This window comes from Oncorhynchus kisutch, linkage group LG2, assembly GCF_002021735.2.
Source record: "Oncorhynchus kisutch isolate 150728-3 linkage group LG2, Okis_V2, whole genome shotgun sequence".
NCBI lineage: Eukaryota > Metazoa > Chordata > Actinopteri > Salmoniformes > Salmonidae > Oncorhynchus > Oncorhynchus kisutch.
The window spans coordinates 1,805,686-1,827,548 of NC_034175.2; the positions used below are offsets into that span (position 1 = coordinate 1,805,686).

General features: G+C 43.5%; 1 long non-coding RNA gene across 2 annotated transcripts; it reads left to right on the forward strand.

The window, feature by feature from the left end:
• The first annotated feature begins 3,456 nt into the window (after positions 1–3,456).
• Positions 3,457–9,380, forward strand: LOC109905820 (uncharacterized). 2 transcript variants are annotated; one of them, XR_002257315.2, is made up of 7 exons: positions 3,457–3,766; positions 6,146–6,162; positions 6,411–6,677; positions 6,911–6,949; positions 7,316–7,357; positions 7,591–7,702; positions 8,510–9,380. It is a non-coding gene; the product is annotated as an uncharacterized LOC109905820 (long non-coding RNA). The 2 variants fall into 2 exon arrangements; XR_002257317.2 differs by lacking the exon at positions 3,457–3,766 and adding an exon at positions 5,280–5,413.
• Positions 9,381–21,863: the final 12,483 nt, after the last annotated feature.

Genomic DNA, 21,863 nt, shown 5'->3' on the forward strand with positions numbered 1-21,863 from the left:
AATTACTTTACCCCAGTCCTCAGCAGTCCAATCCCTGTACCTTTTTCAGAATATCAGAATATCTGATGTTTTTCCTGGAGAGAAGTGGCTTCTTTGCTGCCCTTCTTGACACCAGGCCATCCTCCAAAAGTCTTCACCTCACTGTGCGTGCAGATGCACTCACACCTGCCTGCTGCCATTCCTGAGCAAGCTCTGTACTGGTGGTGCCCCGATCCCGCAGCTGAATCAACTTTAGGAGACGGTCCTGGCGCTTGCTGGACTTTCTTGTGCGTCCTGAAGCCTTCTTCACAACAATTGAACCGCTCTCCTTGAAGTTCTTGATGATCCGGTAAATGGTGGATTTAGGTGCAATCTTACTGGCAGCAATATCCTTGCCTTGTGAAGCCATTTTTGTGCAAAGCAATGATGACGGCACATGTTTCCTTGCAGGTAACCATGGTTGACAGAGGAAGAACAATGATTCCAAGCACCACCCTCCTTTTGAAGCTTCCAGTATGTTATTCAAACTCAATCAGCATGACAGAGTGATCTCCAGCCTTGTCCTCGTCAACACTCACACCTATGTTAATGAGAGAATCACTGACATGATGTCAGCTGATCCTTTTGTGGCAGTGCTGAAATGCAGTGGAAATGTTTTTTGGGAATTCAGTTCATTTGCATGGCAAAGAGGGACTTTGCAATTATTTGCAATTCATCTGATCACTCTTCATAACATTCTGGAGGATATGCAAATTGCCATCATATAAACTGAAGCAGGAGACTGTGAAAATTAATATTTGTATTATTCTCAAAACTTTTGGCCACGAGTATATATCAGAGAGAAATACACTTTCAAAGAAGAAATGTTTTGTGTCTTGGAAAAAGGCTTAAAATCTCTTTTACGTAATCTTTTCAAATGACTTAAACACAGGTGAACTTTCAAATACACGTTAACATGAAAACATCAAACCAGTGATCCACTGAACCAGTGATTAGTTGCAACTTGTACCTACTCAAACATGAGAGACATGATATTTGTATATATTTTATTTTAAATGTTTAAATGTAACCTTTATTAAACTAGGTAAGTCAGTCAAGAACAAATTCTTATTTACCATGACGGCATACCACGGCCAAACCTGGACGATGCTGGGTCAATTGTGCACCGCCCTATGGGACTTCCAATCACAGCCAGGTGTGATGCAGCCTGGATTCAAACCAGGGACTACAGTGACACCTCTTGTACTGGGATGCAATGCCTTAGACCGCTGCGCCACTCGGGAGCATATCTGTGAGTGGGCACACCAATCAAGGCCCTGTGATCTTGTTATTGTACGTCCATTCCACACATTGACCTTTAACTAACCTTCATGGAAGTTTAAATCCTTGGGATTACCCTATGGCATCATATCAACTTTGTAACATGGTAAAAAACAACAACCTTGTAGTGAGGTTTAGTCCTGTTTCATATCTTTGTGATTATCAAAGACTACTTAGGGCTCTCTCCTTTCAGTGCTTTTCTACATTCAGTGAGGTAGTGGAATGTTTCCACAAATGACCATAAGAGTGAGATGCAGGTAAACAAATATTTGTATTTCTGAAGATGAAGAGATTGGGCAATGGATGGGAACGTCAGAATGACTAGGCCCTATAGTCAATCAAGTAGCCTCACAGTAATATAAGTAATGCTACCATCTTTCCCTGTAACAGTGTGGCAGGCCAAAAGACACAGGGTGACTGGAGTTTGGGAAACAGCCGTGGCCAATATGAACACAATGGCATATTAATAACAAAGAGATCAAATGTTGTTCCACACTGCATTAACTAACAATTTCCTTGTTAGAAATATGACACAGGCTGAAAATGTTGACTTTATAAACTGGTCCTGAAATTGACATTTTTTTTATTATAATTTTTTTCATATACCTTTGTTTAACTAGGCAAGTCAGTTAAGAACAAATTCTTATTTTCAATGACGGCCAAATTCTTATTTTCAATGACGGCCTAGGAACAGTGGTATGATTTTGTTTGTATATTACTGTGTATACTACTGAAATGTGAATAATTGAATTGGACCTCTATTGAGTTTGCCAATGGCATTATTCGAGATGAACTGGGCACACAACAACAATAAAAGCCAACCCCTATCTCAAATATATACATTTGTTTACCTTTATTTAACAAGGCAAGTCAGTTAAGAACACATTCTCACTTACAATGACAGCGTACCCCAGACAAACCCTCCCCTAACCCGGCCAATTGTGCGCTGCCCTATGGGACTCCCGATCACGGCCGGTTGTGATACAACCTGGGATCAAACCCGGGTCTGTAGTGACGCCTCTAGCACTGCGATGCACTGCCTTAGACCTCTGAGCCACTCAGGATCCCATAAATATAATCATCATGACTGGACATTAGGTGTACCAACAACTTTGACACAATAGTACTTCCCCTGCCTCACTGTTACATATGGCTACACACACAGCAGACTATGGTACTGTAGGTTACCACACGGAGAGGCCAGTTGTAAGGTTCTGTTCCTAAACCTAGCAGCAGATACCCTCTACATGGAGCAGGCTGCCTGATAAACAACAAGCCAGCTCACTGCAATCCCCCAGGACCCATCTCTAATTAGCAGTAATAATGACACTCATTAGGAAAAGGAACAGTACCTGTAGACTTATTTGGCATTGTCATGCATGATGAGTTGCTGGCTAAAGCAGAAATGCTACGGCTACCAAGCTACATGCAAGGTGCAGTAGCCTGCTTCTGAACATGGACAACAATAGTTGAGTATCCATACAATGTAGCTAAATAAGTGGTGCATACTACAGAGTCTGCAGCAATGGCATTACAGGACAACTCACCACTTGCAGCCAAAGCCAGGGCCAGTGGCAGAAAGAGCCAAGACATCAGTTTACATTTCCAACGCTTGACTGACCAGAAGGTGGCAGCAGAACCAAAGAAGCTAAAACTAACTGCCAGGAGTCCTGAGCTATGCAGCTACTGCGTCTTGCATATCTTGTTAGATCTCATCCTGGAGTGTTTGGTGCTATAAAACATGTGTGAAACTCAAACGAACACAGGCTGAAACAAATCCTGGATCTGCATGAGTAGTAGTAGATACAGTCCAAAGAAGAAGCCTGAATGAGGAGGGATTGCTAGTAATGAACTCGGTTTAACGTTACCCTTTTATCTGTGGATTCATTGTTGGAGTAGAGGACCTTGTGCATTTCAGGTAAAATAACAACCCAATGTTTATATCCCAGGACAAATTGGCTAGCAACAGAAAGCTAGCTATTGCCATAAATGTTTAATTATTTTCGAACTGTCCCCAAATTAATATAGGTGGTTAAGAGTTTGTTTTTATATGTCAACCTGCATGTCCTAAACGTGTCTGACACCAGACTCTGCGGTTTCAGAGTCTACGAGCAGGTTGCCGTTTGTCATGAATCTTGCCCTGTATGTGTAACAGTGTAACTTCAGACCGTATAGACACCAGGGTGTACAAAAACGCACGCTTGCTGTCTGTTCAGCATGTAATTTGAAGTAGGCTAGAGGCGGAGATGGTAGGAAGTAGGGCTGCACGCACCGGTATATAACAGTAGCCAGAAAATACTGGACCGGTACCAGACACCAGGGTGGACAAAAAAGCACCCTTGCCGCCTGTTCAGCATGTAATTTGAAGTAGGCTAGAGGCGGAGAGGGTAGAAAGTAGGGCTGCACGCACCGGTAGATAACAGTAGCCAGAAAATACTGGGCCGGTACCAAAGGATACAACCGCCAGGTGAGTTTTTATTTTCATTGTATCGGTTGGGTCGTTGAATGTTGTTACCGCTGTCTTTCATGGTGTTTCTAGACCTTGTTATGGAATTGTATCGGCCACGCTTGTAGACGTAGACTATATTATCTTATTTTGCATGGAATATAACCGGAAATATCAGAACCATATTTATTTGGATATATCGTACTGTTCTGATAGCCTCTAGATTGTTTTTGACCAGACGGTCGTCTGACCCAACTCGATAACCTTGTTGCGGTTTCAGAGTCGACGCGCCAGGATAGGGAGCAGGTTGCCGTTTGTCATGAATCTTGCCCTGTATGTTTAACAGTATAACTTCAGACCGTCCCCTCGCCGATACCCGGGCGCGAACCAGCAGTGGTGGGCCGTCAGGGCCAGCAAGGCCTTCTCTGCTGGCCTAAACATCATCAGAATATAATATATATATATATATTTTCCCACAAATATGTATTAAATTATTCCCCAGAGTAAGAGTTATACTCTTCATATCATAGCGTTCCTCTTGGTTGCACTGCTTCCAGCCCCAGGTTGAGATTTGGAGGGCTGGTCTTTATGTTAGATCTTTTATCCAATCATATTCAAATCAAATCAAATTTATTTATATAGCCCTTCGTACATCAGCTGATATCTCAAAGTGCTGTACAGAAACCCAGCCTAAAACCCCAAACAGCAAGCAATGCAGGTGTAGAAGCACGGTGGCTAGGAAAAACTCCCTAGAAAGGCCAAAACCTAGGAAGAAACCTAGAGAGGAACCAGGCTATGTGGGGTGGCCAGTCCTCTTCTGGCTGTGCCAGGTGGAGATTATAACAGAACATGGCCAAGATGTTCAAATGTTCATAAATGACCAGCATGGTCGAATAATAATAAGGCAGAACAGTTGAAACTGGAGCAGCAGCACGGTCAGGTGGACTGGGGACAGCAAGGAGTCATCATGTCAGGTAGTCCTGGGGCATGGTCCTAGGGCTCAGGTCAGTTGAAACTGGAGCAGCCATCATGTGTTGCCAGGGGTCTAAAATCTGCCCTCAGGCCTTCAGAATCAACAGTGCGGGCGCTTGTAACTTATAGTGAATGGAAATTAAAATTTTGTGTCAACCAATCAGCTTTAGAGTTGGCTATTGTACGCCTGCTGGCTGGCTCCAGTGTTACACAGGAGCCAGCTAGCAGGCTAGTGCGTGCACGTCTTTTGATTGGATTACCAATATTGAGAGGCAGGTCCTATGGGCAGGTCTATGCAGAACGTCAGAACTAGGCAACTGAATTTGATAAACAAATTAATTTGCGTACTACTAAGCTGTTTTTTCAACCCACAATGGCGGAAGGAGGAGAAGATATCGATTTGGTCGAGGATATAATTATAACGCCATTCTCAAGACAAACTTTTCAAGAAAAGTTAGACATTGTATGGAGAGGTCGCCCAACGCCGACGCTACAAAGCGCGCACCACGGCTGACTAGCTAGCCGTTTCACATCCGTTACATATGCAGAACTGAGCGATTTCTTCTCTGGGCCAGCGGTTTTTGGTCTTCATTTAACGTTCGAGGTAGGCATTAGGGTTAGCAGTGTGGATAAGGTTAGGTTTAAAATCCGATTTTATGACTTTGTGGCTGACGTCTCTGCAGAACTGCCTCCAAGGTAAGATTCCTGCAGATATATACTAGAATGCTTCGAACCACGTGTCCCGGTGTTGTACCGAGAATCTCCCCCCTGCCCCCGCTTCTACTCTTCACTCCGTTGTCAGTTTAACCCACTGATCTTAGTGGAAGATAGCATTTTTGTCTGCAGTTTTCGGTTTGACTATTTGTTTCAAATGTATGTAGCTGTTCTAGTTTGTATGGCACCCTGGGCGAACCCCCCCCCCCCCCCCCACTTGTATTCGACTAGTATTTTTGAAAGTGTAAGGATAATAATTCAGTCATAGTTGTTCTGAAATATTTGTTGCTTGCCAACATTTTACTCCCTCTGTTTAATATAACACATTCATTAATTTCGGTTGCCTATCCTGCGGTGAAGTTTGATCTATAGAAAGTATTTGACTCTAGCCACAAAATTTAAGGAAATTAGAAGGGAGGGGGGAGAATTCTAACTGGTAGCCTGCAGAGATCCTACACCTCAGACAAATGGAGACCATCATGCTGTTTGTTGTGTTCCTTGCTAGACTGAAATTATATTATCTCATGCTGTCCTTCAACCTCAAAATGTCAGTAAAAACAGGAAGGAAGAGCGTTATTCCTTCTTTCCTGTTAGGAATTTCATTCAAGTTAAGAATGTCCTAAAACTCATACTCGAAGAGATGTCATGACAAATTATTGCAGGAATTTGTATTGTTTTGAGTTCGACTAATATTCCTGGTCCATTATTTCACAGGTTGGATTCGTAAAAAGGTAGCTATGTTAACACACTCTCTGTCATTCATCAGTATTAATGCCCCCCCCAGCTATAGAATGATCTTTACATTGAATAATCTAATGTGTATGTATGTGGGATTTTAAAACCAAAGTTGACCCATGATACTGGTATCCTTTTGTCTCTATTCCACTGGATGGCCGATGTGATGAGTTTTCTGTTCTGGCCAACAGTGTGTAATCCTCCTCTGCCTGTTTGTGTGAATACATCTCACTGTTTCTCTCAGTTGCAATGAAGGACATGTGTTTCCTGTGTAACGACACAAAGTGCCCAGAGGTGACGAAATGTTTTGATCATAATGGTGACCTGAACCAGAATCTGCTGACGATGCCAGGTCCTTTCCAGCAATGCACATCCACCCCCTATCCTCCTTCTGGGAGGTGCACCATTTGTAGTCTGGATCATTATTACACTGTGTGCAGAAACGTCTCAGAGAGCATCCAGCCTGCCCTGGAGACCAACAGCACAGCCATTACCAACTATGAACAAGCCAGTGAGTGTCTCTGTGATGGCCCACAATAGTACAACGTGAACTAAATGCTAGTGGGTAGAGTGAACAAATTGATGGTCCTGGGTGTCTATAAACCCAGGGGGCTATAGGAAGTTACCAGTAGCCTATATTATAGAGTATGAGAAAAAAAATCTATCACCAAAAAAACATTTCCATATGTGATCCGTCTGTCAATTGTTGCATGTAGGCTAATTAGCCCTGTTCTGCTATTTCAGATTGCCCTGTCATCGGCATCGCACCAACTACTGTGAATGGTGAGTCATTGATTCAAACATTCTGTATTATTTTCACAAACTGGCTGTAGAGAATGTTATGGTAATTTTACCCAGCACTATTTATGCAGTGTCCCTTGCTGAGTTGAACACTAAGGCCGGGATTCAGTCTGATTGAGCTTTGCCCACAATGCACGTTTTAAAGGCAATGTTTCTGCCTTAGTGGAGATCACATTCACAGTGGCTCCATTGAAAATTACCTTAAAATGGAGCATTATCCAAATTGACACTCGGATTGATTCCCATCCTAGCTTTGTTAGTGAGACTTAATTGTCCTGTGTACAGTTGAGTGAATCCCTAACAAAGACATCTGCAGTCTGGCTGTTGAGTTGTTTGTCTTGGTGGCAGGTTCAGACTTCACTGGAGCTGCTGCTCAATATGGACATCCTGGTGAGTGCAGAAATACACAGTGCAGCAATGCTGCTCAACACTGACAATTTCCCTCTGACAGACTAATCTACTCCTCAGTGGCTTTGCAAATGTTACCGTCTCCCTTTTGTAATTGTATTAATCCTTTGATTGATTATTGCTTTATGATTCCTCATTGTAAATAATTTGTCCTCAAATTGTAATATGATACATACTTATTCAATAATTGTGTGTTTTTATCTGTTGTTCTTAAGGGGGTGAACTGTGGTGGTGTTTACTGATCCTCGTCCTGGTCGTTGTTTGCATTGGTATCATTGCTTACAGGTGTATCAAGAAGCGCAAAATAGAAAACCTTGTCATATAAGGGTGAGTGTGTTCTCTATCAGGCTGTAACAACAGACTTGCCTATAGATTATAAAGTCACTGAGGACCTGACCATCAGACATTCATAGATACTGTGATTGTCACTGAGGACCTGACCACCAGACATTCATAGATACTGTGATTGTCACTGAGGACCTGACCACCAGACATTAATAGATACTGTGATTGTCACTGAGGACCTGACCACCAGACATTCATAGATACTGTGATTGTCACTGAGGACCTGACCACCAGACATTCATAGATACTGTGATTGTCACTGAGGACCTGACCACCAGACATTAATAGGTACTGTGATTGTCACTGAGGACCTGACCACCAGACATTCATAGATACTGTGATTGTCACTGAGGACCTGACCACCAGACATTCATAGATACTGTGATTGTCACTGAGGACCTGACCACCAGACATTCAAAGATACTGTGATTGTCACTGAGGACCTGACCACCAGACATTCATAGATACTGTGATTGTCACTGAGGACCTGACCACCAGACATTCATAGATACTGTGATTGTCACTGAGGACCTGACCACCAGACATTCATAGATACTGTGATTGTCACTGAGGACCTGACCACCAGACATTCATAGATACTGTGATTGTCACTGAGGACCTGACCACCAGACATTCATAGATACTGTGATTGTCACTGAGGACCTGACCACCAGACATTCATAGATACTGTGATTGTCACTGAGGACCTGACCACCAGACATTTGTAGATACTGCTTGCTACATCCTTTACATTCTCTCTTCCCTATCTCTTTCCTTTTTTTGGGACAGCACTCAGGACTACCCATCCCTTAGCCAAGCTATTTGGACCCAACCACCAGAGACGGGGACAGCACTAAGGACTACCCATCCCTTAGCCAAGCTATTTGGACCCAACCACCAGAGACAGGGACAGCACTCAGGACTACCCATCCCTTAACCAAGCTATTTGGACCCAACCACCAGAGACAGGGACAGCACTCAGGACTACCCATCCCTTAACCAAGCTATTTGGACCCAACCACCAGAGACAGGGACAGCACTCAGGACTACCCATCCCTTAACCAAGCTATTTGGACCCAACCACCAGAGACAGGGACAGCACTCAGGACTACCCATCCCTTAACCAAGCTATTTGGACCCAACCACCAGAGACAGGGACAGCACTCAGGACTACCCATCCCTTAACCAAGCTATTTGGACCCAACCACCAGAGACAGGGACAGCACTCAGGACTACCCATCCCTTAACCAAGCTATTTGGACCCAACCACCAGAGACAGGGACAGCACTCAGGACTACCCATCCCTTAACCAAGCTATTTGGACCCAACCACCAGAGACAGGGACAGCACTCAGGACTACCCATCCCTTAACCAAGCTATTTGGACCCAACCACCAGAGACGGGGACAGCACTCAGGACTACCCATCCCTTAACCAAGCTATTTGGACCCAACCACCAGAGACAGGGACAGCACTCAGGACTACCCATCCCTTAACCAAGCTATTTGGACCCAACCACCAGAGACGGGGACAGCACTCAGGACTACCCATCCCTTAACCAAGCTATTTGGACCCAACCACCAGAGACGGGGACATCTTTTAATACATTTTCATATTCAGATTCTTGTCAATCAGTACCATTAAACCAGTGCCTTGGATAATTTTTGGTCCTCTAATACTGACACCAGTCGACTAAAGCCTACTCTTATTCTTAGGAATAAGTATGGAAAAACAAATGTTTTACCCATGACGCATCTACCAGGGTATTTTGAATGGGGCAAAAAAGGAAAATATGGCCAGTTATTAATCAAGCAGAGATGAGCTTATTCTAAAGTTGATGCCCTTTATCCCACCAATTAATTATAATTTACACATGTTCTATAACAACCATTACACATTTGAAACTTCATATGAGTCTGGTCTGCACATGGCTGAGGGAGGAATGTAGTGATTTATAATACAAGTTATTACCATCAAGATGATCAAGAAGTTTGGCTTGGAAAGACTAATGATTACACCCTAGATCAGCTAGATGCAGGCAAGGGGTAAAGTGACTATGCACAGATGATAAACAGTGAGTGGCAGCAGTGCAAAAACAATGGGGGGGGGGGTGTATCAATGCAATTAGTCCGGTTGGCCATTTGATTAATTGTTCAGCAGTCTTATGGCTTGTGGGTAGAAGCTGTAAAGGAGCCTTTTGGACCAAGACTTGGCGCTCCGGTACCACTTGCCGTGCGGTAGCAGAGGGAACAGTCTGACTTGGGTGACTGGAGACTTGGACAATTTTTGGGGCCTTCCTCTGACACTGCCTAGTATATACAGTTGAAGTCAGAAGTTTACATACACCTTAGCCAAATACATTTAAACTCATTTCACAATTCCTGACATTATTCCTAGTAAAATTCCCTGTCATTTAGGAGGACCACTTTATTTTAAGAATGTGAAATATCAGAATAATAGTAGAGAATTATTTATTTCAGCTTCTATTTCTTTCATCACATTCCCTGTGGGTCAGAAGTTTACATAACCTCAATTAGTATTTGGTAGCATTGCCTTTAAATTGCTTAACTTGGGTCAAACGTTTCATGTAGCCTTCCACAAGCTTCCCACAATAAGTTGGGTGAATTCTGGCCCATTCCTCCTGACAGAGCTGGTGTAACTGAGTCAGGTTTGTAGGCCTCCTTGCTCGCACACACTTTTTCAGTTCTGCCCACAAATGTTCCATAGGATTGAGGTCAGGGCTTTGTGATGGTCACTCCAATACCTTGACTTTGTTGTCCTTAAGCCATTCTGCCACAACTTTGGAAGTATTCTTGGGGTCATTGTCCATTTGGAAGACTTATTTGCGCCCAAGCTTTAACTTCCTGTCTGATGTCTTGAGATGTTGCATCAATATATCCACATCATTATCCTACCTCATGATGCCATCTATTTTCCGAGGTGCACAAGTCCCTCCTGCAGCAATGCACCCCCACACCATGATGCTGCCACCCCGGTGCTTCGCGGTTGTGATGGTGTTCTTCGGCTTACAAGCCTCCCCCTTTTTCCTCCAAACATAACGATGGTCATTAAGGCCAAACAGTTCCATTTTTTGTTTCATCAGACCAGAAGACATTTCTCCAAAAAGTACGATATTTGTCCCCATGTGCAGTTGCAAACCATAGTCTGGCTTTTTTTATGGTGGTTTTGGAGCAGTGGCTTCTTCCTTGCTGAGCGGCCTTTCAGGTTATGTTGATATAGGACTCGTTTTACTGTGGATATAGATACTTTTGTACCTGTTTCCTCCAGCATCTTCACAAGGTCCTTTGCTGTTGTTCTGGGATTGATTTCTACTTTTCACACTAAAGTACGTTCATCTCTAGGAGACAGAACGCGTCTCCTTCCTGAGCGGTATGACGGCTGTGTGGTCCCATGGTGTTTATACTTGCGTACGATTGTTTGTACAGATGAACATGGTACCTTCAGGCGTTTGGAAATTGCTTGTGGAGGTCTACAATTTTTTGGTCTGAGGTCTTGGCTGATTTCTTTTCATTTTCCTATGATGTCAAGCAAAGAGGCACTGATTTTCAAGGTAGGCCTTGAAATACAGTGGGGCAAAAAAGTATTTAGTCAGCCACATTGTGCAAGTTCTCCCACTTAAAAAGATGAGAGAGGCCTGTAATTTTCATCATAGGTACACTTCAACTATGACAGACAAAATGAGAAAAAAAATCCAGAAAATCACATTGTAGGATTTTTAATGAATTTATTTGCAAATTATGGTGGAAAATAAGTATTTGGTCAATAACAAATACTTATCTCAATACTTTGTTACATACCCTTTGTTGGCAATGACAGAGGTCAAACGTTTTCTGTAAGTCTTCACAAGTTTTTCACACACTGTTGCTGGTATTTTGGCACATTCCTCCATGCAGATCTCCTCTAGAGCAGTGATGTTTTGGGGCTGTTGCTGGGCAACATGGACTTTCAACTCCCTCCAAAGATTTTCTATGGGGTTGAGATCTGGAGACTGGCTAGGCCACTCCAGGACCTTGAAATGCTTCTTACGAAGCCACTCCTTCGTTGCCCGGGCGGTGTGTTTGGGATCATTGTCATGCTGAAAGACCCAGCCACGTTTCATCTTCAATGCCTTTGCTGATGGAAGGAGGTTTTCACATGTACTGGCTTAAGCAGGGGGACACGTCTGGCACTGCAGGTTTTGAGTCCCTGACGGCGTAGTGTGGTACTGATGGTAGGCTTTGTTACTTTGGTCCCAGCTCTCTGCAGGTCATTCACTAGGTCCCCCCCGTGTGGTTCTGGGATTTTTGCTCACCGTTCTTGTGATCATTTTGACCCCACAGGGTGAGATCTTACATACCCCCATCTCTCATTTTGTCTGTCATAGTTGAAGTGTACCTATGATGAAAATTACAGGCCTCTCATCTTTTTAAGTGGGAGAACTTGCACAATTAATGGCTGACTAAATACTTTTTTGCGCTTCTGTACATCCACAGGTACACTTCCAATTGACTCAAATTATGTCAATTAGCCTATCAGAAGCTTCTAAAGCCATGACATAATTTTCTGGAATTTTCCAATCTGTTTAAAGGCACAGTCAATTTAGTGTATGTAAACTTCTGACCCACTGGAATTGTGATACAGTGAAATGATCTGTCTGTAAACAATTGTTGGAAAAACTACTTGTGTCTTGCACGAAGTAGATGTCCTTACTGACTTGCCAAATCTATAGTTCGTTTATAAGAAATTTGTGGAGTGGTTGAAAAACGAGTTTTAATGGCTCCAATCTAAGTGTATGTAAACTTCCTACTTCAAATCAATTTATATAGCCCTTTGTACATCAGCTGATATCTCAAAGTGCTGTACAGAAACCCAGCCTAAAACCCCAAACAGCAAGCAATGCAGGCTTGGAAAAACTCCCTAGAAAGGCCAAAACCTAGAGAGGAACCAGGCTGAGGGGTGGCCAGTCCTCTTCTGGCTGTGCCGGGTGGAGATTATAACAGAACATGGCCAAGATGTTCAAATGTTCATAAATGAACGTGGTCAAATAATAATAATCACAGTAGTTGTCGAGGGTGCAGCAAGTCAGCACCTCAGGAGTAAATGTCAGTTGGCTTTTCATAGCCGATCATTAAGAGTATCTCCAGCACTCCTGCTGTCTCTAGAGAGTTGAAAACAGCAGGTTTGGGACAGGTAGCATGTCCGGTGAACAGGTCAGGATTCCATAGCCGCAGGCAGAACAGCTGAAACTGGAGCAGCAGCACGGTCAGGTGGACTGGGGACAGCAAGGAGTCATCATGCCAGGTAGTCGTGGTCCTAGGGCTCAGGTCCTCCGAGAGAGAGAAAGAAAGAGAGAATTAGAAAGAGCATACTTAAATTCACACAGGACACTGGATAAGACAAGAGAAGTACTCCAGATATAAGAAACTGACCCTAGCCCCCGACACATAAACTACTGCAACATAAATACTGGAGGCTGAGACAGGAGGGGTCAGGAGACACTGTGTCCCCATCCGATGATACCCTCGGACAGGGCCAAACAGGAAGGATATAACCCCACCCACTTTGCTAAAGCACAGCCCCCACGCCACTAGAGGGATATCTTCAAACACCAACTTACCATCCTGAGACAAGGCCGAGTAAAACCCACAAAGATCTCCGCCATGGCCAACCCAGAAAGGAAGATCACATCTGTGACTCAACCCACTCAAGTGACGCACCCCTCCTAGGGACGGCATGAAAGAGCACCAGTAAGCCAGTGACTCAGCCCCTGTAATAGGGTCAGAGGCAGAGAATCCCAGTGGAAAGAGGGGAACCGGCCAGGCAGAGATAGCAAGGGCGGTTCATTGCTCCAGAGCCTTTCTGTTCACCTTCACACTCCTGGGCCAGACTACACTCAATCATATGACCCACTAAAGAGATGAGCCTTCAGTGAAGACTTAAAGGTTGAGACCGAGTCTGCGTCTCTCACATGGGTAGGCAGACCATTCCATAAAAACGGAGCTCTATAGGAGAAAGCCCTGCCCTCCAGCTGTTTGCTTAGAAATTCTAGGGACAATTAGGAGGCCTGCGTCTTGTGACCGTAGCGTACGTGTAGGTATGTACGGCAGGACCAAATCAGATTTTAGCACTAACTGAAGTTTATTTAGTGCTTTATCCGTGTAGCCGGAAAGTAGAGCATTGCAGTTGTCTAACCTAGAAGTAGCAAAAGCATGGATTAGTTTTTCTGCATCATTTTTGGCCAGAAAGTTTCTGATTTTTGCAATGTTACGTAGATGGAAAAAAGCTGTCCTTGAAACAGTCTTGATATGTTCGTCAAAAGAGAGATCAGGGTCCAGAGTAACGCCGAGGTCCTTCACAGTTTTATTTGAGACAACTGTACAACCATTAATATTAATTGTCAGATTCAACAGAAGATCTCTTTGTTTCTTGGGACCTAGAACAAGCATCTCTGTTTTGTCCAAGTTTAAAAGTAGAAATTTGGCAACCATCCACTTCCTTATGTCTGAAACACAGGCTTCTAGCGAGGGCAATTTTGGGGCTTCACCATGTTTCATTGAAATGTACAGCTGTGTGTCATCCGCATAGCAGTGAAAGTTAACATTATGTTTTCGAATGACATCCCCAAGAGGTAAAATATATAGTGAAAACAATAGTGGTCCTAAAACGGAACCTTGAGGAACACCGCAATTTACAGTTGATTCGTCAGAGGACAAACCATTCACAGAGACAAACTGATATCTTTCCGACAGATAAGATCTTAACCAGGCCAGAACTTGTCCGTGTAGACCAATTTGGGTTTCCAATCTCTCCAAAAGAAGTGGTGATTGATGGTATCAAAAGCAGCACTAAGTTCTAGGAGCACGAGGACAGATGCAGAGCCTCGGTCTGATGCCATTAAAAGGTCATTTACCACCTTCACAAGTGCAGTCTCAGTGCTAAAACCAGACTGAAGCATTTCGTATACATTATTTGTCTTCAGGAAGGCAGTGAGTTGCTGCGCAACAGCCTTTTCTAAAAATGTTGAGAGGAATGGAAGATTCGATATAGGCCGATTAGTTTTTTATATTTTCTGGTTCAATGTTTGGCTTTTTCAAGAGAGGCTTTATTACTGCCACTTTTAGTGAGTTTGGTACACATCCGGTGGATAGAGAGCCGATTATTATGACTTCAACTGTAGGTCCTGGATGGCAGGAAACTTGGCCCCAGTGATGTACTGGGCCGTATGCACTACCCTCTGTAGGGCCTTAGGGTCGGATGCTGAGCAATTGCCATACCAGGTGGTGATGCAACTGGTCAGGATGCTCTCGGTGGTGAATCTGTATAACTTTTTGAGGATCTGGGAACCCGTGCCAAATCTTTTCAGTTTCCTGAGGGGGAAGGGTGTGCCCTCTTCACAACTTTCTTGGTCTGTTTGGACCATGATAATTTGTTGGTGATGTGGACACCAAGGAACATAACTCTCGAGCCGCTCCACTACAGCCCCGTTGATGTAAATGGGGGCATGTTCAGCCCTAATTTTCCTGTAGTCCACGATCATCTCCTTTGTCTTGCTCACGTTGATGTAGAGGTTGTTGTCCTGGCACCACTCTGCAAGGTCTCTGACCTCCTTCCTATAGGCTGTCTCATCTATGTCGGTGATCAGGCCTACCACCGTTGTGTCGTCAGAAAACTTAATGATGGTGTTGGAGTCATGCTTGGCCATGCAGTCATGGATTAACATGGAGTATAGGAGGGGACTAAGCTTGCAACCCTGAGGGCCCCCCGTGTTGAGGATCAGGGTCGCAGATGTGTTGTTGCGTACCCTTACCCCCTGTGGGCGGCCCGTCAGGAAGTCCAGGATCCAGTTGCAGAGAGAGAAAAAAAAATCCTCACTGAACTTCTGGAGAGAGTTTGCTGCACTGAAAGTAAAGGGGCTGAATAATTTTGCACCCCTAATTTTTCAGTTTTTGATTTGTTAAAAAAAATTGAAATATCCAATAAATGTTGTTCCACTTCATGATTGTGTCCCACTTGTTGTTGATTCTTTACAAAAAAATAGTTTTATATCTTTGTGTTTGAAGCCTGAAATGTGGCAAAAGGTCGCAAAGTTCAAGGGGGCTGAATACTTTCGCAAGGCACTGTAAGTGATGAAGATACTCCACAACAGCAACCAGAAACATACCCTCAACACCATAAAGAATAGAATACAATGAGCATGTACATTAAGATTAAGACCCCCCCCCCCCATGCTGTCCCTCTCTGACAACAGTCTGAAACATGACACCTCATGACACCTACAGTCTGAGCTATATGCATAATAATTACTAATGAAGCATAAACACACTTCACAACTCTAATCAGGGCAAATGCCTCCCGACTGGCGCAGTGGTCTAAGGCACTGCAGTACTAGCTGTGCCACTAGAGATGCCACTAGAGTTTCTGGGTTCAAGTCCAGGCTCTGTTGCAGCTGACCGGGAGACCCATGGGGCGGCGCACAATTGGCCCAGCGTCTTCAGGGTTAGGGGAAGGATTGGCCGGCAGGGATGTCCTAGTACCATCGCACACTCGCGACTCCTGTGGCGGGCATTTTGAACATGAACAAAACTAAAAAATATTTTTAAAATAAAATAAAAATGAATGAAAAAACGAAAAATAGAAATCAGGTCCGATTAACCTCTTATGGTATAAAAACTGGGAAACTGGGAAAATGCAGCGGCAAATTCAAATAATGATATAAAATCAAACATTCATTAAATCACACATGTAAGATACTCAATTAAAGCTACACTCGTTGTGAATCCAGCCAACATGTCAGATTTTAAAAAGCTTTTCGGCAAAAGCATAAGAAGCTATTATCTGATGATAGCACAATGTCAACAAAGAGGGTAGCATATTTCAACCCTGCAGGCGCTACACAAAACGCTGAAATAAAATATAAAACATGCATTACCTTTGACGAGCTTCTTCTGTTGGCACGCCAATATGTCCCATAAACATCACTATTGGTCCTTTTGTTCGATTAATTCTGTCCATATATATCCAAATGTCCATTTATTTGACGCGTTTGATCCAGAAAAAAACAGCTGCCAAAAAACGCAACGTCACTACAAAACATTTCAAAAGTTGCCTATAAACTTTGCCAAAATATTTCAAACTACTTTTGTAATACAACTTTAGGTATTTTTAAACGTTAATAATCGATCAAATTGTAGATGGGGCTATCTGTGTTCAATACAGCAAGTAAACAAATCATGCTCCTTTTTACGTCTTGCGCAACTCTCAATAGTGTAACGTTGTTCCAGGATGTGCTTCTTCTTCGTTGCACAAATGAATAACCTCAACCAAATTCCAAAGACTGGTGACATCCAGTAGAAGTGGTAGGAACTGAAAATATCCCTTGGCAAAGACAACTCAGGGAAAAGTCAGAGGCAAAAAAATATATATTCTGAACAGTTAGTCCTCAGGGTTTTGCCTGCTACATAAGTTCTGTTATACTCACAGACATGATTCAAACAGTTCTAGAAACTTCAGAGTGTTTTCTATACACATCTACTAATAATATGCATATCTTATATTCCTGGCATGAGTAGCAGGAAGTTGAAATTGGGCACGCTATTTATCCAAAAGTGAAAATGCTGCCCCCTATACCTTAAGAGGTCCGATTAACGGAGTTATAGCCTGAATGTGTAGCCTATAAGGAAGGGTAGGATTCAGTTAGAAATCAGACAAGTTGTAATGAAATTATTAACTAAACCTCCAGGGAATTATTAAGTAAGCAGCATTATAACTAAACCAGTTCCCCCTTTTGGATAATAGTTTTCTACTACTATGTATTAAAGAGGAGCATCTTAAAGCATGTAGAGAAAATAAAGCATATCCAGCCCTCCTCACAGGAAAACCCCTACAGAAAGAATGTGTTAGTGCACGAGAGAGAGAGAGAGAGAGAGAGGTGCAATGGAAAACTACCCAGTTATGCTCATTGGTTGTGGTAAGGATTTGTTGTGGTCAGCGGGTCTGGACAGGACTGGGTGTGAGGTTGTTGAGACAGTAGGCTGAAATGTGTTGTCAGAAACGAACATAACACATCAACAAGACAGATGAAGCAGTAACTTAAGTCTAGGTTCATCAATCACAGTTTGAATTGGAGTGACACAGTGAACAAGTGGGTTCTTACTTCCCCATTCAGTTCAAACATTTCTCAGAAACAGACAGAATATCAGACCAGTTATGTAAAGCAAACTGAATATTATAGCACTTCCAGAGAGAGAGATGAAGTGTCTTCAAGACAACACCCTAACACAACCCCCTGCCCCCCCCCCCTCCTTGTGAACTTCTCAGCAGTGACGCCACACTCTCAGCCCCCCCCCAAAAAAAACTTCATCTGATCATTCTATCCTGTACCTTTACAGCTCACATAAAAGCCACAGTGACCAGATCATTATGCATAACAAGTCAACCACACCGGAGTGTTTAGTCAAGTATAATGTTCTGATCACAATGCTGTCCCTCTCTGACACCAGTCTGAAACATGACACCTCACCTACAGTCTGGGCTAAATGCATAAGAACTACTAATGAAGAATAAACACACTTCACTACTATAATCTAAAACATTAGATTCATAACTTTCACTTTGCCAGAGACTTTGGAAAACAATGAGCAGATAGCTGTGGACAACAGACTATTGTTAGATATCAGGGCAAATAAACAGGAAATAGCCTGATAGGGTAGCCTATGAGGAGGGTTAGGAGTGTCTGACAAGTTGGAATACAAATATTAAATAAACCTCCAGGGAATGATTAAATAAACAGCAATGCAACTAAACCAGTTCCCCTTTGGGATAACATATTTCTACTACTGCATATTAAGAGAAGCATCTTCAAGCATGTCAAGTAAATAAGCTCTGACAACACAAATATGTCAAAAGCAAAACCACCCTCTGTGGCACGTAAACATTCCTGACACTCTATTAACCAAACAAAATAAACAGTTTTCCTCTGGTTACGTTACTACTCCACCTCCAGCTAACAATCTGTGCAAAGAAGAATACTGTTGTTACCTCTCCTTCCAACCAAGGTGCAGGAAGAGAAGAGCAACCACCTCTTCTCAGCAGTCACACCACATCCCCCCCCCCCCCCCCCCCTTCTCAGCAGTCACGCCACACTCTCAGCCTCCCCCTCCCACACACCCCACACAAGATGATGTACCAGACTGTTTAGTTAAATAGAAGGTTCTGGATCACAATGCTGTCCCTCTCTGACACCAGTCTGAAACATGACACCTCACAGTACCTTCAGTCTGAGCTAAATGCATACGAACTACTAAAGAAGAATTAACACTCTTCAAGACTATAATCTAAAACAGGGCTCTCCAACCCTTTTCCTCCTGTAGATTTTCACTCCAACCCCTGTAGTAACTAACCTGATTCAGTTTATCAAGCAGATAATTATTCAAATGAGCTGTGCTAGATTAGGGTTGAAGTGAAAACCTACCGGACGGTAGCTCTCTATGAATAGTGTTGGAAAGCCCCGATCTAAAACATTATACTCACAACTTTCACATTGCCAGAGACTTTGGAAACAGTGAGCAGATAGCCGTGGATAACAGACTTGTGTGAGCTATCAGGGCAAATACCCAGGGTTATAGCCTGAATTTGCAGCCTTTAAGGAGGGTTGGGGGTACAGAAATGTGTTATTCAGCAGGTTACCATGGACATGGAGGGGAGAGAAGAGGAGGAATGCAAAAACAGGGACACTATAGTGCGTGAGGTACACCAAGAAAAATTAAATATAAACCTACTGATCACACTCGGAACATTTGGGCACAGGGAGTCTTGTTAAACCAAAAATGAGTTTGACAGTGAATTTGTTTATCTGCACTCCTTTCCAGGTTGTTTGGCTCACTGGGGAAGGTAAACTATAGTGACCTCAGGACTATATCAGTGATCAGCATATACCAGCTTAACAGATCATAACTGTGAATCAGAGGGGCCCTGTGTTTCTTTAATGCAGAGTGTAGTGACACGCTGCCCTGGTATGCTGTGCTCCCTCTCAAATCAAATCAAAGTTTATTTGTCACGTGTGCTGAATACAACAGACCTTACAGTGAAATGCTTACTTACAGGCTCTAACCAATAGTGCAAAAAAGGTGTTAGGTGAACAATAGGTAAGTAAAAAAATAAAACAACAGTAAAAAGACAGGCTATATACAGTAGCAAGGCTATAAAAGTAGCGAGGCTACATACAGACACCGGGTAGTCAGGCCATGGCAGCGAAATAATTACAATAATAATTACAATAATAATAATTACAAAGCACTGGAATGGTAGATGTGCAGAAGATGAATGTGCAGGTAGAGATACTGGGGTGCAAAGGAGCAAGATATATAAATAAATAACAGTATGGGGATGAGGTAGTTGGATGGGCTATTTACAGATGGCCTATGTACAGGTGCAGTGATCTGTGAGCTGCTCTGACAGCTGGTGCTTAAAGCTAGTGAGGGAGGTATGAGTCTCCATCCTCTGTGTTTTTTGCATAGTTCGTTCCAGTCATTGGCAATAGAGAGCTGGAAGGAAAGGCGGCCAAAGGAAGAATTGGCTTTGGGGGTGACCAGTGAAATATACCTGCTGGATTGCGTGCTACGGGTGGGTGCTGCTACCAGTGAGCTGAGATAAGGAGGGGCTTTACCTAGCAGAGACTTGTAGATGACCTGGAGCCAGTGGGTTTGGCGACGAGTATGAAGTGAGGGCCAGCCAAAGAGAGCGTAAAGGTCGCAGTGGTGGGTAGTATATGGGGATGGCACTGTGATAGACTGCATCCAATTTGTTGAGTAGAGTGTTGGAGGCTATTTTGTAAATTAAATAGCTGAAATCGAGGATCGGTAGGATAGTCCGTTTTATGAGGGTATGTTTGGCAACATGAGTGAAGGATGCTTTGTTTTGCGAAATAGGAAGCTGATTCTAGATTAAATTTTGGGTTGGAGATGCTTAATGTGAGTCTGGAAGGAGAGTTTACAGTCTAACCAGACACCTAGGTATTTGTTGTCCACATATTCTAAGTCAGAACCGTCCAGAGTAGTGATGCTGGACGGACGGGCAGGAGCGGGCAGCGATCGGTTGAAGAGCAGGCATTTAGTTTTACTTGCATTTAAGAGCAGTTGGAGGCCAAAGAAGGAGAGTTGTATGGCATTGAAGCTCATCTAGAGGTTAGTTAACACAGTGTCCAAAGAAGGGCCAGAGGTATACAGAATGATGTCGTCTGTGTAGAGGTGGATCAGAGAATCACCATCAGCAAGAGCGACATCATTGCTGTATACAGAGAAGAGAGTCGGCCCGAGAATTGAACCCTGTGGCTCCCCCATAGAGTCTGCCAGAGGTCCGGACAACAGGCCCTCCGATATGACACACTGAACTCTATCGGAAAAGTAAACCAGGTAAACCTGGTAAACCAGGTGAGGCAATCATTTGAGAAACCAATGCTGTTGAGTCTGCCAATAAGAATGTGGTGATTGACAGAGTCAAAAGCCTTGGCCAGGTCGATGAATATGGCTGCACAGTAATGTCTCTTATCGATGGCAGTAATGATATCGTTTAGGACCTTTAGCGTGGCTGAGGTGCACCCATGACCAGCTCTGAAACCAGATTGCATAGCGGAGAAGGTTCGGTGGGATTCGAAATGGTCGGTAATCTCTTTGTTAATTTGGCTTTCGAACACCTTAGAAAGGCAGGGTAGGATAGATATAGGTCTGTAGCAGTTTGGGTCTAGAGTGTCATCCCCTTTGAAGAGGGGGATGACCGCGGCAGCTTTCCAATCTTTGGGAATCTCAGACGATACGAAAGAGAGGTTGAACAGGCTAGTAATAGGGGTTGCAACAATTTCTGCAGATAATTTTAGAGAGAGAGGGTCCAGATTGTCTAGCCCGGCTGATTTGTAGGAGTCCAGATTTTGCAGCTTTTTCAGAACATCAGCTATCTGGATTTGGGTGAAGGAGAAATGGGGAGGCTTGGGCAAGTTGCTGTGGGAGGTGGAGGTCTGTTGATCGGGCTAGGGGTAGCCAGGTGGAAAGCATGGCCAGTCGTAGAAAAATACTTATTGAAATTCTCAATTATAGTTGATTTATCGGTGGTGACAGTGTTTCCTAGCCTCAGTGCAGTGGGCAGCTGGGAGG